Raw genomic sequence first — 10,931 nt, forward strand, 5'->3', positions numbered from 1 at the left:
TGCTGCTATGAACATCGATGTAGCAGTGTCCCTGTAGCATGCTCTTTTTAGGTCTTTAGGGAATAGACCAAGAAGGAGAATAGCTGGGTCAAATGGTGGTTCCATTCCCAGCTTTCCAAGAAATCTCCATACTGCTTTCCAAATTGGCTGCACCAATTTGCAGTCCCACCAGCAATGTACAAGAGTACCCTTTTCCCCACATCCTCGCCAGCACTTGTTGTTGTTTGACTTCATAATGGCTGCCAATCTTACTGGAGTGAGATGGTATCTTAGGGTGGTTTTAATTTGCATTTCTCTGACTGCTAGGGATGGCGAGCATTTTTTCATGTACTTATTGATTGATTGTATGTCCTCCTCTGAGAAGTGTCTATTCAGGTCGTTGGCCCATTTATTGATTGGGTTATTCGTTTTCTTATTATTTAATTTTTTGAGTTCTTTGTATACTCTGGATATTAGGGCTGTATCTGAAGTGTGAGGAGTAAAGATTTGTTCCCATGATGTAGGCTCCCTATTTACCTCTCTTATTGTTTCTTTTGCTGAGAAAAACTTTTTAGTTTGAGTAAGTCCCATTTGTTGATTCCTCTTATTAACTCTTGTGCTATGGGTGTCCTATTAAGGAATTTGGAGCCCAACCCCACAATATGTAGATCGGAGCCAACCTTTTCTTCTATCAGACACATAGTCTCTGATTTGATATCAAGGTTCTTGATCCATTTTGAGTTGACTTTTGTGCATGGCGAGAGGAGGGGATTCAGTTTCATTTTGTTGCATATGAATTTCCAGTTTTTCCAGCACCATTTGTTGAAGATGCTATCCTTCCTCCATTGCATGCTTTTAGCCCCTATATCAAATATAAGATAGTTGTAATTTTGTTGATTGGTTTCTGTGTCCTCTATTCTATACCATTGGTCCACCAGCCTGTTTTGGTACCAGTACCATGCTGGTTTTGTTACTATTGCTTTGTAGTACAGTTTGAAATCTTTTATTGCTACACCTCCTGATTCACACTTCCTGCTTAGACTTGCTTTTGCTATTCTGGGTCTTTTATTTTTCCATGTGAATTTTATGATTGCTTTATCTATTTCTACAAGAAATGCCGTTAGGATTTTGATTGGCATTGCATTGAACCTATAGAGAACTTTTGGTAATATCGCCATTTTGATGATGTTAGTTCTGCCTATCCATGAACAGGATATATTTTTCCATCTTCTAAGATCTTCTTCTATTTCTCTCTTTAGTGTTCTGTACTTTTCATTGTATAAATCTTTCACCTCTGTTGTTAGGTTGATTCCCAAGTATTTTATTTTTTTGAGGATATTGTGAATGGGGTGGTTTTCCTCATTTCCAGTTCAGAAGATTTGTTGCTGATATACAGGAATGCCTTAGATTTATGCATGTTGATTTTATATCCTGCCACTTTGCTGAATTCATTTATTAGCTCTCCTAGTTTCTTTGTAGACCCTTTTGTGTCTTCTAGGTATAGGATCGTATCATCTACAAATAGTGATAATTTAAGTTCTTCTTTTCCTATCTTAATGCCTTTAATTTCTTTTGTCTGTATAATTGCTCTGGCCAGTATTTCAAGAACTATATTGAATAGATGCGGTGAGAGAAGGCATCCCTGTTTTATTCCAGATTTTAGAGGGAATGCCTTCAGTTTTTTCCATTTAGAATGATGCTAGCCTGAGGCTTTGCATATATAGCTTTTACAATTTTGAGGTAAGATCCTGTTATCCCTAGTTTTTCTAACGTTTTGAACATAAAGGGATGCTGTACTTTGTCGAATGCTTTTTCTGCGTCTATGGACATGATCATATGGTTCTTATCTTTAAGTCTTTTGATGTGGTGAATAACGTTTATTGATTTTTATATATTGAACCAGGCTTGCATCCTGGGATGAGTCCTACTTGATCATGGTGCACAATCTTTTTGATATGTTTTTGTATACGATTTGCCAGAATTTTATTGAGGATTTTTGCATTTAAATTCACTAGGGGTATTGGTCTGTGGTTTTCGTTCTTTGAGGTGTCCTTATCTGGTTTGGGAATCAGGGTGTTATTGGCCTCATAGAATGAATTTGGAAGTTCTCCCTCTTTTTCTTTCTCCTGAAATAGATTATGGAGTATTGGTATTAGTTCTTCTTTAAAGTTATTGTAAAACTCTGCTGTATATCCATCTGGTCCTGGGCTTTTCTTGGTTGGTAGTCTTTTGATGGCTTCTTCTATTTCCTCACTTGATATTGGTCTGTTTAGGTTGTTTATATCTTCCTAACTCAATCTGGGTAGTTAATATGTCTCAAGGAATTTATCAATGCCATCGCTATCTTCTATTTTGTGAGAGTATAGGGTTTCAAAATAATTTCTAATTATCTTCTTTATTTCTGAATTGTTTGTTGTGATGTTGCCTTTTTCATCCCATAAGGTAGTAATTTGGGTTCTCTCTCTTCTTCTCTTTGTTAGCGTGGCTAGAGGTCTATCAATCTTATCTTATTTATTTTTTCAAAGAACCAAGTTTTAGTTTTGTCAATTTTTTCGATTGTTTCTTTTGTTTCGATTTCATTGATTTCAGCTCTAATTTTAATTATTTCTTGCCTTCTACTGTATTTGCTGCTGATTTGTTCTTCTTTTTCTAAGGCTTTGAGGTGTAGTATGAGGTCATTTATTTGTTGGCTTTTCCTTGTTTTAAGGAATAAACTCCATAAAATGAATTTTCCTCTTAGTACTGCTTTCATAGTGTCCCAAAGATTTTGATATGTTGTGTCTGAGTTTTCATTTACCTCTAAGAATTTTCTAATTTCCTCTTTGATGTCTTCTGTAACACTTTGTACATTCAGTAGCATATTGTTTAATCTCCATATGATGTAGGATTTTTCCTTTCTCATTTTATTATTGATTTCCAATTTCATTCCATTATGATCAGATAAAATGCCTGGTAGTATCTCAACTCCTTTGTAATTGCTAAGATTTGCCCTGTGACATAATATATGGTCTATTTTTGAGAAGGATCCATGTGCTGCTGAGAAGAAATTGTATCTGCTTGATGTTGTGTGGTATATTCTGTATATATCAATTAAGTCTAAATTATTAATTGTATTATTGAGCTCTGTGGTTTCTTTATTAAACTTTTGTTTGGAAGATCTGTCCAGTGGTGAGAGAGGTGTGTTAAAATCTCCCATGATTATTGTGTTGTGGTCTATTAGACTCTTGAATATGAAAATAGTTTGATGAACGTAGCTGCACCACTGTTCAGGGCATATATATTAATGATCGTCAAGTCTTTTGGTGTATGGTTCCCTTGAGCAGTATGTAGTGTCCTTGTTTATCCCTCTTGATTAACTTTGGCTTGAAGTCTATTTTATTTCATACAAGTATGGACACCCCTGCTTGCTTCTGGGGTCCGTATGAGTGATATGATTTTTCCGAACCTTTCACCTTTAGTCTGTGTATGTCTTTTCTTATCAGATGAGTCTCCTGTAGGCAGCATATTGTTGGATGTTTTTTTAATCCATTCTACTAGCCTATGTCTTTTGATTGGTGCATTTAAGCCATTAACATTTAGGGTTACTATTGAGATATGGTTTGTATTTCCAGCCATATTTGGTTATGTATGTTACTTAACATTATTTGTTTTTCCTCTTTGCTTAGTTTTTCCTTTACTGCACTACCTCTCGCTGTTGGTTTTCATTGTTATTTTCCCTTTCCAATTCCTGTAGTGTTTTGCCAAGGATGTTTTGAAGAGCTGGTTTTCTAGCTGCAAATTCTTTTAACTTTTGTTTATCATGGAAGATTTTTATTTCATCTTCAATGCTGAAGCTTAATTACGCTGGATACATGATTCTTCGTTGGAACCCTTTTTCTTTCAGCATTTGAAATATGTTTTTTTTTTTTTTACTTTTTTTTTATTGTTGGTCGTTCAAAACATTACACAGTTCTTAATACATCATCTTTCACAGTTTGATTCAAGTGGGTTATGAACTCCCAACTTTACCCCGTATACAGATTGCTGTATCACATCAGTTACCCTTCCATTGATTGACATATTGCTTTTCTAGTGTCTGATGTATTCTGCTGTCAGTCCTATTCTCTACTATCCCCCCTCCCCTCCCCTCCCCTCCCCTTTTCCCTCTCTACCCCTTCTACTGTAAATCATTTCTTCCATTTGTATTATCTTGTCTTACCCCTCCTTTCCTCTTATATATCATTCTCACTCCCTTTCCCTCCCACCTCTCATCCCTGTTTAATGTAAATCTTCTTCTCAAGCTCTTCGTCCCTACCCTGTCCTTGTTTACTCCCCTTATATCAAAGGGGTCATTTGATATTTGTTTTTTAACGCTTGACTAGCTTCACTTAGCATAATCTGCTCTAATGCCATCCATTTCCCTCCAAATTCTATGATTTTGTCGTTTCTTAATGCAGAGTAATACTCCATTGTGTATAAATGCCACATTTTTTTTTATCCATTCATCTATTGAAGGGCATCTAGGTTGGTTCCACAATCTTGCTATCGTGAATTGTGCTGCTATGAACATCGATGCAGCAGTGTCCCTATAGCATGCTCTTTTTAAGTCTTTAGGGAATAGACCGAGAAGGGGAATAGCTGGGTCAAATGGTGGTTCCATTCCCAGCTTTCCAAGAAATCTCCATACTGCTTTCCAAATTGGCTGCACCAATTTGCAGTCCCACCAGCAATGAACAAGAGTACCCTTTTCCCCGCATCCTCTCCAGCACTTATTGTTGTTTGACTTCCTAATGGCTGCCAATCTTACTGGAGTGAGATGGTATCTTAGGGTAGTTTTGATTTGCATTTCTCTGACTGCTAGCGATGGTGAGCATTTCTTCATGTACTTATTGATTGATTGTATGTCCTCCTCTGAGAAGTGTCTATTCAGGTCCTTGGCCCATTTATTGATTGGGTTATTTGTTATCTTATTGTCTAATTTTTTGAGTTCTTTGTATATTCTGGTTATTAGGGCTCTATCTGAAGTGTGTGGATTAAAGATTTGTTCCCAGGATGTAGGCTCCCTATTTATCTCTCTTATTGTTTCTTTTGCTGAGAAAAAACTCTTTAGTTTGAGTAAGTCCTATTTGTTGATTCTAGTTGTTAACTCTTGCGCTATGGGTGTCCTATTGAGGAATTTGGGGCCCGATCCCACAGTATGTAGATCATAGCCAACTTTTTTTTCTATCAGATGCCATGTCTCTGATTTAATATCAAGCTCCTTGATCCATTTTGAGTTAACTTTTGTGCAAGGCGAGAGATAGGGATTCAGATTCATTTTGATGCAAATGGATTTCCAGTTTTCCCAGCACCATTTGTTGAAGATGCTATCCTTCCTCCATTGCATGCTTTTAGCCCCTTTATCAAATATAATGTAGTTGTAGTTTTGTGGATTGGTTACTGTGTCCTCTATTCTGTACCATTGGTCCACCCGCCTGTTTTGGTACCAGTACCATGCAGTTTTTGTTACTATTGCTCTGTAGTATAGTTTGAAGTCCGGTATCGCTATACCACCTGATTCACACTTCCTGCTTAGCATTGTTTTTGCTATTCTGGGTCTTTTATTATTCCATATGAATTTCATGATCTTTTTATCTATTTCTACAAGAAATGCTGTTGGGATTTTGATTGGTATTGCATTGAATTTATAGAGAACTTTTGGTAATATCGCCATTTTGATGATGTTAGTTCTGCCAATCTATGAGCGGGGTATATTTCTCCATCTTCTAAGGTCCTCTTCTATGTCTTTATTAGGGTTCTGTAATTTTCATTATATAAATCTTTCACCTCTCTTGTTAGGTTGATTCCCAAGTATTTTATTTTTGGGGGGGATATTGTGAATGGAGTAGTTGTCCTCATTTCCGTTTCAGAGGATTTGTCGCTGATATACAGGAATGCCTTTGATTTATGCGTGTTGATCTTATATCCTGCCACTTTGCTGAATTCATTTATTAGCTCTAATAGCTTCTTTGTAGACCCTTTTGGGTCTGCTAGGTATAGGATCATATCATCTGCAAATAGTGATAATTTAAGTTCTTCTTTTCCTATTTTTATGCCTTTAATTTCTTTTGTCTGTCTAATTGCTCTGGACAGTGTTTCAAGGACTATGTTGAACAGAAGTGGTGAGAGAGGGCATCCCTGTCTTGTACCAGATCTTAGAGGGAATGCCTTCAATTTTTCTCCATTCAGAATGATGCTGGCCTGTGGCTTATCATAGATTGTTTTTACAATGTTGAGGTATGTTCCGGTTATCCCTAATTTTTCTAGAGTTTTGAACATAAAGGGATGCTGAACTTTGTAGAATGCTTTTTCTGCATCTATCGAGATGATCATATGGTTCTTATTTTTAAGTCTATTGATGTGGTGAATAACATTTATTGATTTCCGTATGTTGAACCAGCCTTGCATCCCAGGGATGAATCCTACTTGATCATGGTGTATAATTTTTTTGATATGTATTTGAATCCGATTCGCCAGAATTTTATTGAGGATTTTTGCATCAAGATTCATTAGAGATATTGGTCTGTAGTTTTCTTTCTTTGAAGTGTCTTTGTCTGATTTCGGAATCAGGGTGATGTTGGCCTCGTAGAATGAATTTGGAAGTTCTCCCTCTTTTTCTATTTCCTGAAATAGCTTGAAAAGTATTGGTGTTAGTTCCTCTTTAAAGGTTTTGTAAAACTCTGCTGTATACCCGTCCGGTCCTGGGCTTTTCTTAGTTGGTAATCTTTTGAAGGTTTCTTCTATTTCCTCTATTGTTATTGGTCTGTTTAGGTTGTCTATATCCTCCTGACTCAATCTGGGCAGATCATAAGACTTAAGGAATTTATCTATGCCTTCACTATCTTCTATTTTATTGGAGTATAAGGATTCAAAATAATTTCTGATTATCTTCTGTATTTCTGAAGTGTCTGTTGTGATATTGCCTTTTTCATCCCGAATGTTAGTAATTTGAGTTCTCTCTCTTCTTCTCTTCGTTAGCATGGCTAAGGGCCTGTCGATTTTATTTATTTTTTCAAAGAACCAACTTTTAGTTTTGTCAATTTTTTCAATTGTTTCTTTTGTTTCAATTTCATTAATTTCTGCTCTGATTTTAATTATTTCTTGCCTTCTACTTCTTTTGCTGTTGTTTTGCTCTTCTTTTTCTAGGATTTTGAGATGAAGTATGTGATCATTTATTTGTTGGTTTTTTCTTTTTTTAAGGAATGAACTGCATAAAATGAATTTTCCTCTCAGAACTGTTTTCAATGTTTCCCATAGATTCTGATATGTTGTGTCTGTGTTTTCACTTATCTCTAAGAATTTTTAATTTCCTCCTTGATGTCTTCTATAACCCATTGATCATTCAGTAACCTATTGTTCATTCTCCTAGTGATGCATGATTTTTTCCTTTCTTCTTTTATCATTGATTTTCAGTTTCATTCCATTATGATCAGATAAGATGCATGGGATTATCTCTACTCCTTTATATTGTCTAAGAGTTGCCCTGTGTCATAATATATGATCTATTTTTGAGAAGGATCCATGTGCTGCTGAGAAAAAAGTGTAACTGCTTGATGTTGGGTGGTATATTCTATATATGTCAATTAAGTCTAGGTCATTATTTGTGTTATTGAGTTCTATAGTTTCCTTATTTAACTTTTGTTTGGAAGATCTGTCCAGTGGTGAGAGAGGTGTGTTGAAGTCTCCCATGATTATTGTATGGTGATCTATTAGACTCTTGAACTTGAGAAGAGTTTGCTTGATGAACACAGCTGCACCATTATTTGGGGCATATATATTTATGATTGTTATGTCTTGTTGGTGTATGGTTCCCTTGAGCAGTATGAAGTGTCCTTCTTTATCCCTTTTGATTAACTTTGGCTTGAAATCTATTTTATTAGATATGAGTATGGACACTCCTGCTTGTTTCCGCAGTCCATATGAGTGGTATGATTTTTCCCAACCTTTCACCTTCAGTCTATGAGTATCTTTTCCTATCAGGTGCGTCTCCTGTAGGCAGCATATTGTTGGGTCTTGTCTTGTGATCCATTCTACTAGCCTGTGTCTCTTAATTGGTGAGTTTAAGCCATTAACATTTAGGGTTATTATTGAGATATGGTTTATTCTTCTAGCCATATTTGTTTATTGATGCTACTAAACCTGATTTGTTATTCTCTTTGACTACTTTCCCCCCTTTACTGTACTACCTCCCACTGTTGGTTTTCATTGTTATTTTCTATTTACTCTTCCTGTAATGTTTTGCCGAGGATTTTTTGGAGAGATGGTTTTCTAGTTGCAAATTCTTTTAGCTTTTGTTTATCATGGAAGGTTTTAATTTTATCTTCCAACCTGAAGCTTAATTTCGCTGGATACACGATTCTTGGTTGGAAGCCATTTTCTTTCAGTGTTTGAAATATGTTATTCCAGGATCTTCTAGCTTTCAGAATCTGTGTTGAAAGATCAGCTGTTATCCTGATTGGTTTACCCCTAAATGTAATCTGCTTCCTTTCTCTTGTAGCTTTTAAAATTTTCTCCTTATTCTGTATGTTGGGCATCTTCATTATAATGTGTCTAGGTGTGGATCTCTTATGATTTTGCACATTCAGCGTCCTGTAGGCTTCTAGGATTTGGGATTCTGTCTCGTTCTTCAAGTCTGGGAAGTTTTCTCCTATTATTTCATTGAATAGATTGCTCATTCCTTTAGGACTCTTAAGTTTGGTCTCTTTATGTTATCCCATATTCCTTGGATGTTTTGTTCATGGTTTCTTAACAGTCTTGCTGAGCTGTCTATGTTCTTTTCAAGTTGAAATACTTTGTCTTCATTGTCTGATGTTCTATCTTCTACGTGATCTACTCTGATGGTAGTATTCTCAATTGAGTTTTTAAGTTAGTTTATTGCTTTCTGCATTTCTAGGTTTTCTGTTTGTTTGTTTTTTATAAACTCTATCTCCCTGTATAGTTGATCTTTTGCTTTTTAGATTTGTTTATGTATTTCATTGTTGAAGTGATCTTTCATTGTCTGATTTTGCACTCTAATGTCTTCCTTGAGTCTCCAGATTATCTGAAGCATGTATATCCTGAATTTTTTATCTGACATTCCATCTGCTGCAGATATTACCTCTTCTAAACATTGAGTTGACCTGCATTGCTTGGGGTCCTTTCTTTCCTTGTCTTTTCATACTGTTCACATTTCTTTCTGCTTGGTGAAACTGTTGTGTTATTGAATTTTTCCACTATATATTTATATTGCTCTTGTATAGTTGCAAAGTCACAATGCCCCCAGCATCCCCAGCGCCACCGGGGTAGCTGCTCAGGTTCCCGCTGCACATATTCCATGCCAGGGGGGTTCTTCTGTGGCCAGCAGCCGCTGTACCCATGCCTAACTGGTTCTGCTTGTGCAAATCCTCCAGGGCCTTGACAAAATCCTTGATGAACTCCTGCTCCTCACTGGCTGCCACATTAGGGTAGAGGAATTGCGTGCTCATCAGGGTGGTGGTGACTAGCCCGTTGGACTGTATAATGCGGCGCTCCAGCTCAGGAGAGGGGAGCTTGAGCAGCTCCCAGTCGGGTGAGAAAAACAGGCCATGGGGAGAGGGGCGCCTGGCTGGGGGCCCATCTGTGTGCAGGGTGGCCATTGGTGCCTCCACTACCCTGCTTGCTCTGGCTCAGCCTCAGCGCACACTTTTTCATCTTGGTGCCAACTGCCACAGTCTGGCAGCCAGGGGAACAAGCGGTCTGGGGACACTAAGTTGCTGCTGCTGCTACTGGTGCCACCTCTAGGCCACTCAGCGACCCATTGTCATAGAACAAGTGTTTCCATGCACCACCTCCCATGCTGCTGTGCTGTTTGGGGTGAGGGGGAGTGGACCGCAGTCTCCCAGGGAGCTGTGCCCCACTTCCCTGTCACTGGGCCCTGTGCCCACTTAGGGCGCCTCCGTTGCACCTGGCCCTCTGATAGTGGCGGCTCTATTATTAGTATTATTATTTTTTTAAATATATTTTAGTTATCAATGGAGTTTTTATTTTATTTATTTATTTATTTATTTATTTATTTATTTATTATGCTGACGATTGTACCCAAGGCTTCAAACATGCCAGGAAAGTGTTCTACCACTGAGCCACTCCAGCCCCAGAAACATTATTCTTAATGGAGAAAATTTTAAAGCATTCCCTCTAAAATTCAAAAAAAATAAAAGGATGCCCTTTTTTTTGCCACTTCTATTCAACATCCTCCTTGAAACTCTATCCAAAACAATTAGAAGAAAGAATTAAAGATAAATGAGTAGAAAAATAGGAACTCAAACTATCACTATTTGCTAATGATATGCTTCTATATTTAGAATATCCAAAAAAATTTCACCTGAAAAACTTTCTTGACTAATAAATAAATTCAGCAAAATAGCACAATATAAAATATACACCCATAAACCAAATGCATTTATATACTTAAACAATGAATCCACTGTTAAAAAAAATAGGAAAGCCACTTCATTAACAATGGCCTCAAAAAAGAAAAAGAAAGAATAATATAAAATACTTGGGAATCAATCTAAAAAAAAAAATACCTCTACAATGAAAACTACAGAACACTAAAGATAGAAATTGAAGATCTTAGAAGATGTAAAGATGTTCCATGCTCTTGGATAGGCAGAATGATCTTGGTCAAAATGGCAAATCTAACAAAATAGTTATACAGATTCAATGCAATTCCTTTTAAACTCCCAAGACATTCCTCATAAAACTAGAAAAATCAATCATGAAATTCATTTGAAAAATAGAAGAGCCACAATAGTTAAAGCAATTCTCAACAAAATAAGTGAATCAATAGGCATCACATTACTAGACCTTAAACTATACTACAGAAAAATAGTTTTTTAAAAAGTACCCAAAGACATGTAGACCAATCCATACTAGTTAAAGGTGCCAACAACATAAATTGGAGAAAACACAACCTG

Source organism: Ictidomys tridecemlineatus, chromosome 11 (genome assembly GCF_052094955.1).
Source record: "Ictidomys tridecemlineatus isolate mIctTri1 chromosome 11, mIctTri1.hap1, whole genome shotgun sequence".
NCBI classification, from domain to species: domain Eukaryota; kingdom Metazoa; phylum Chordata; class Mammalia; order Rodentia; family Sciuridae; genus Ictidomys; species Ictidomys tridecemlineatus.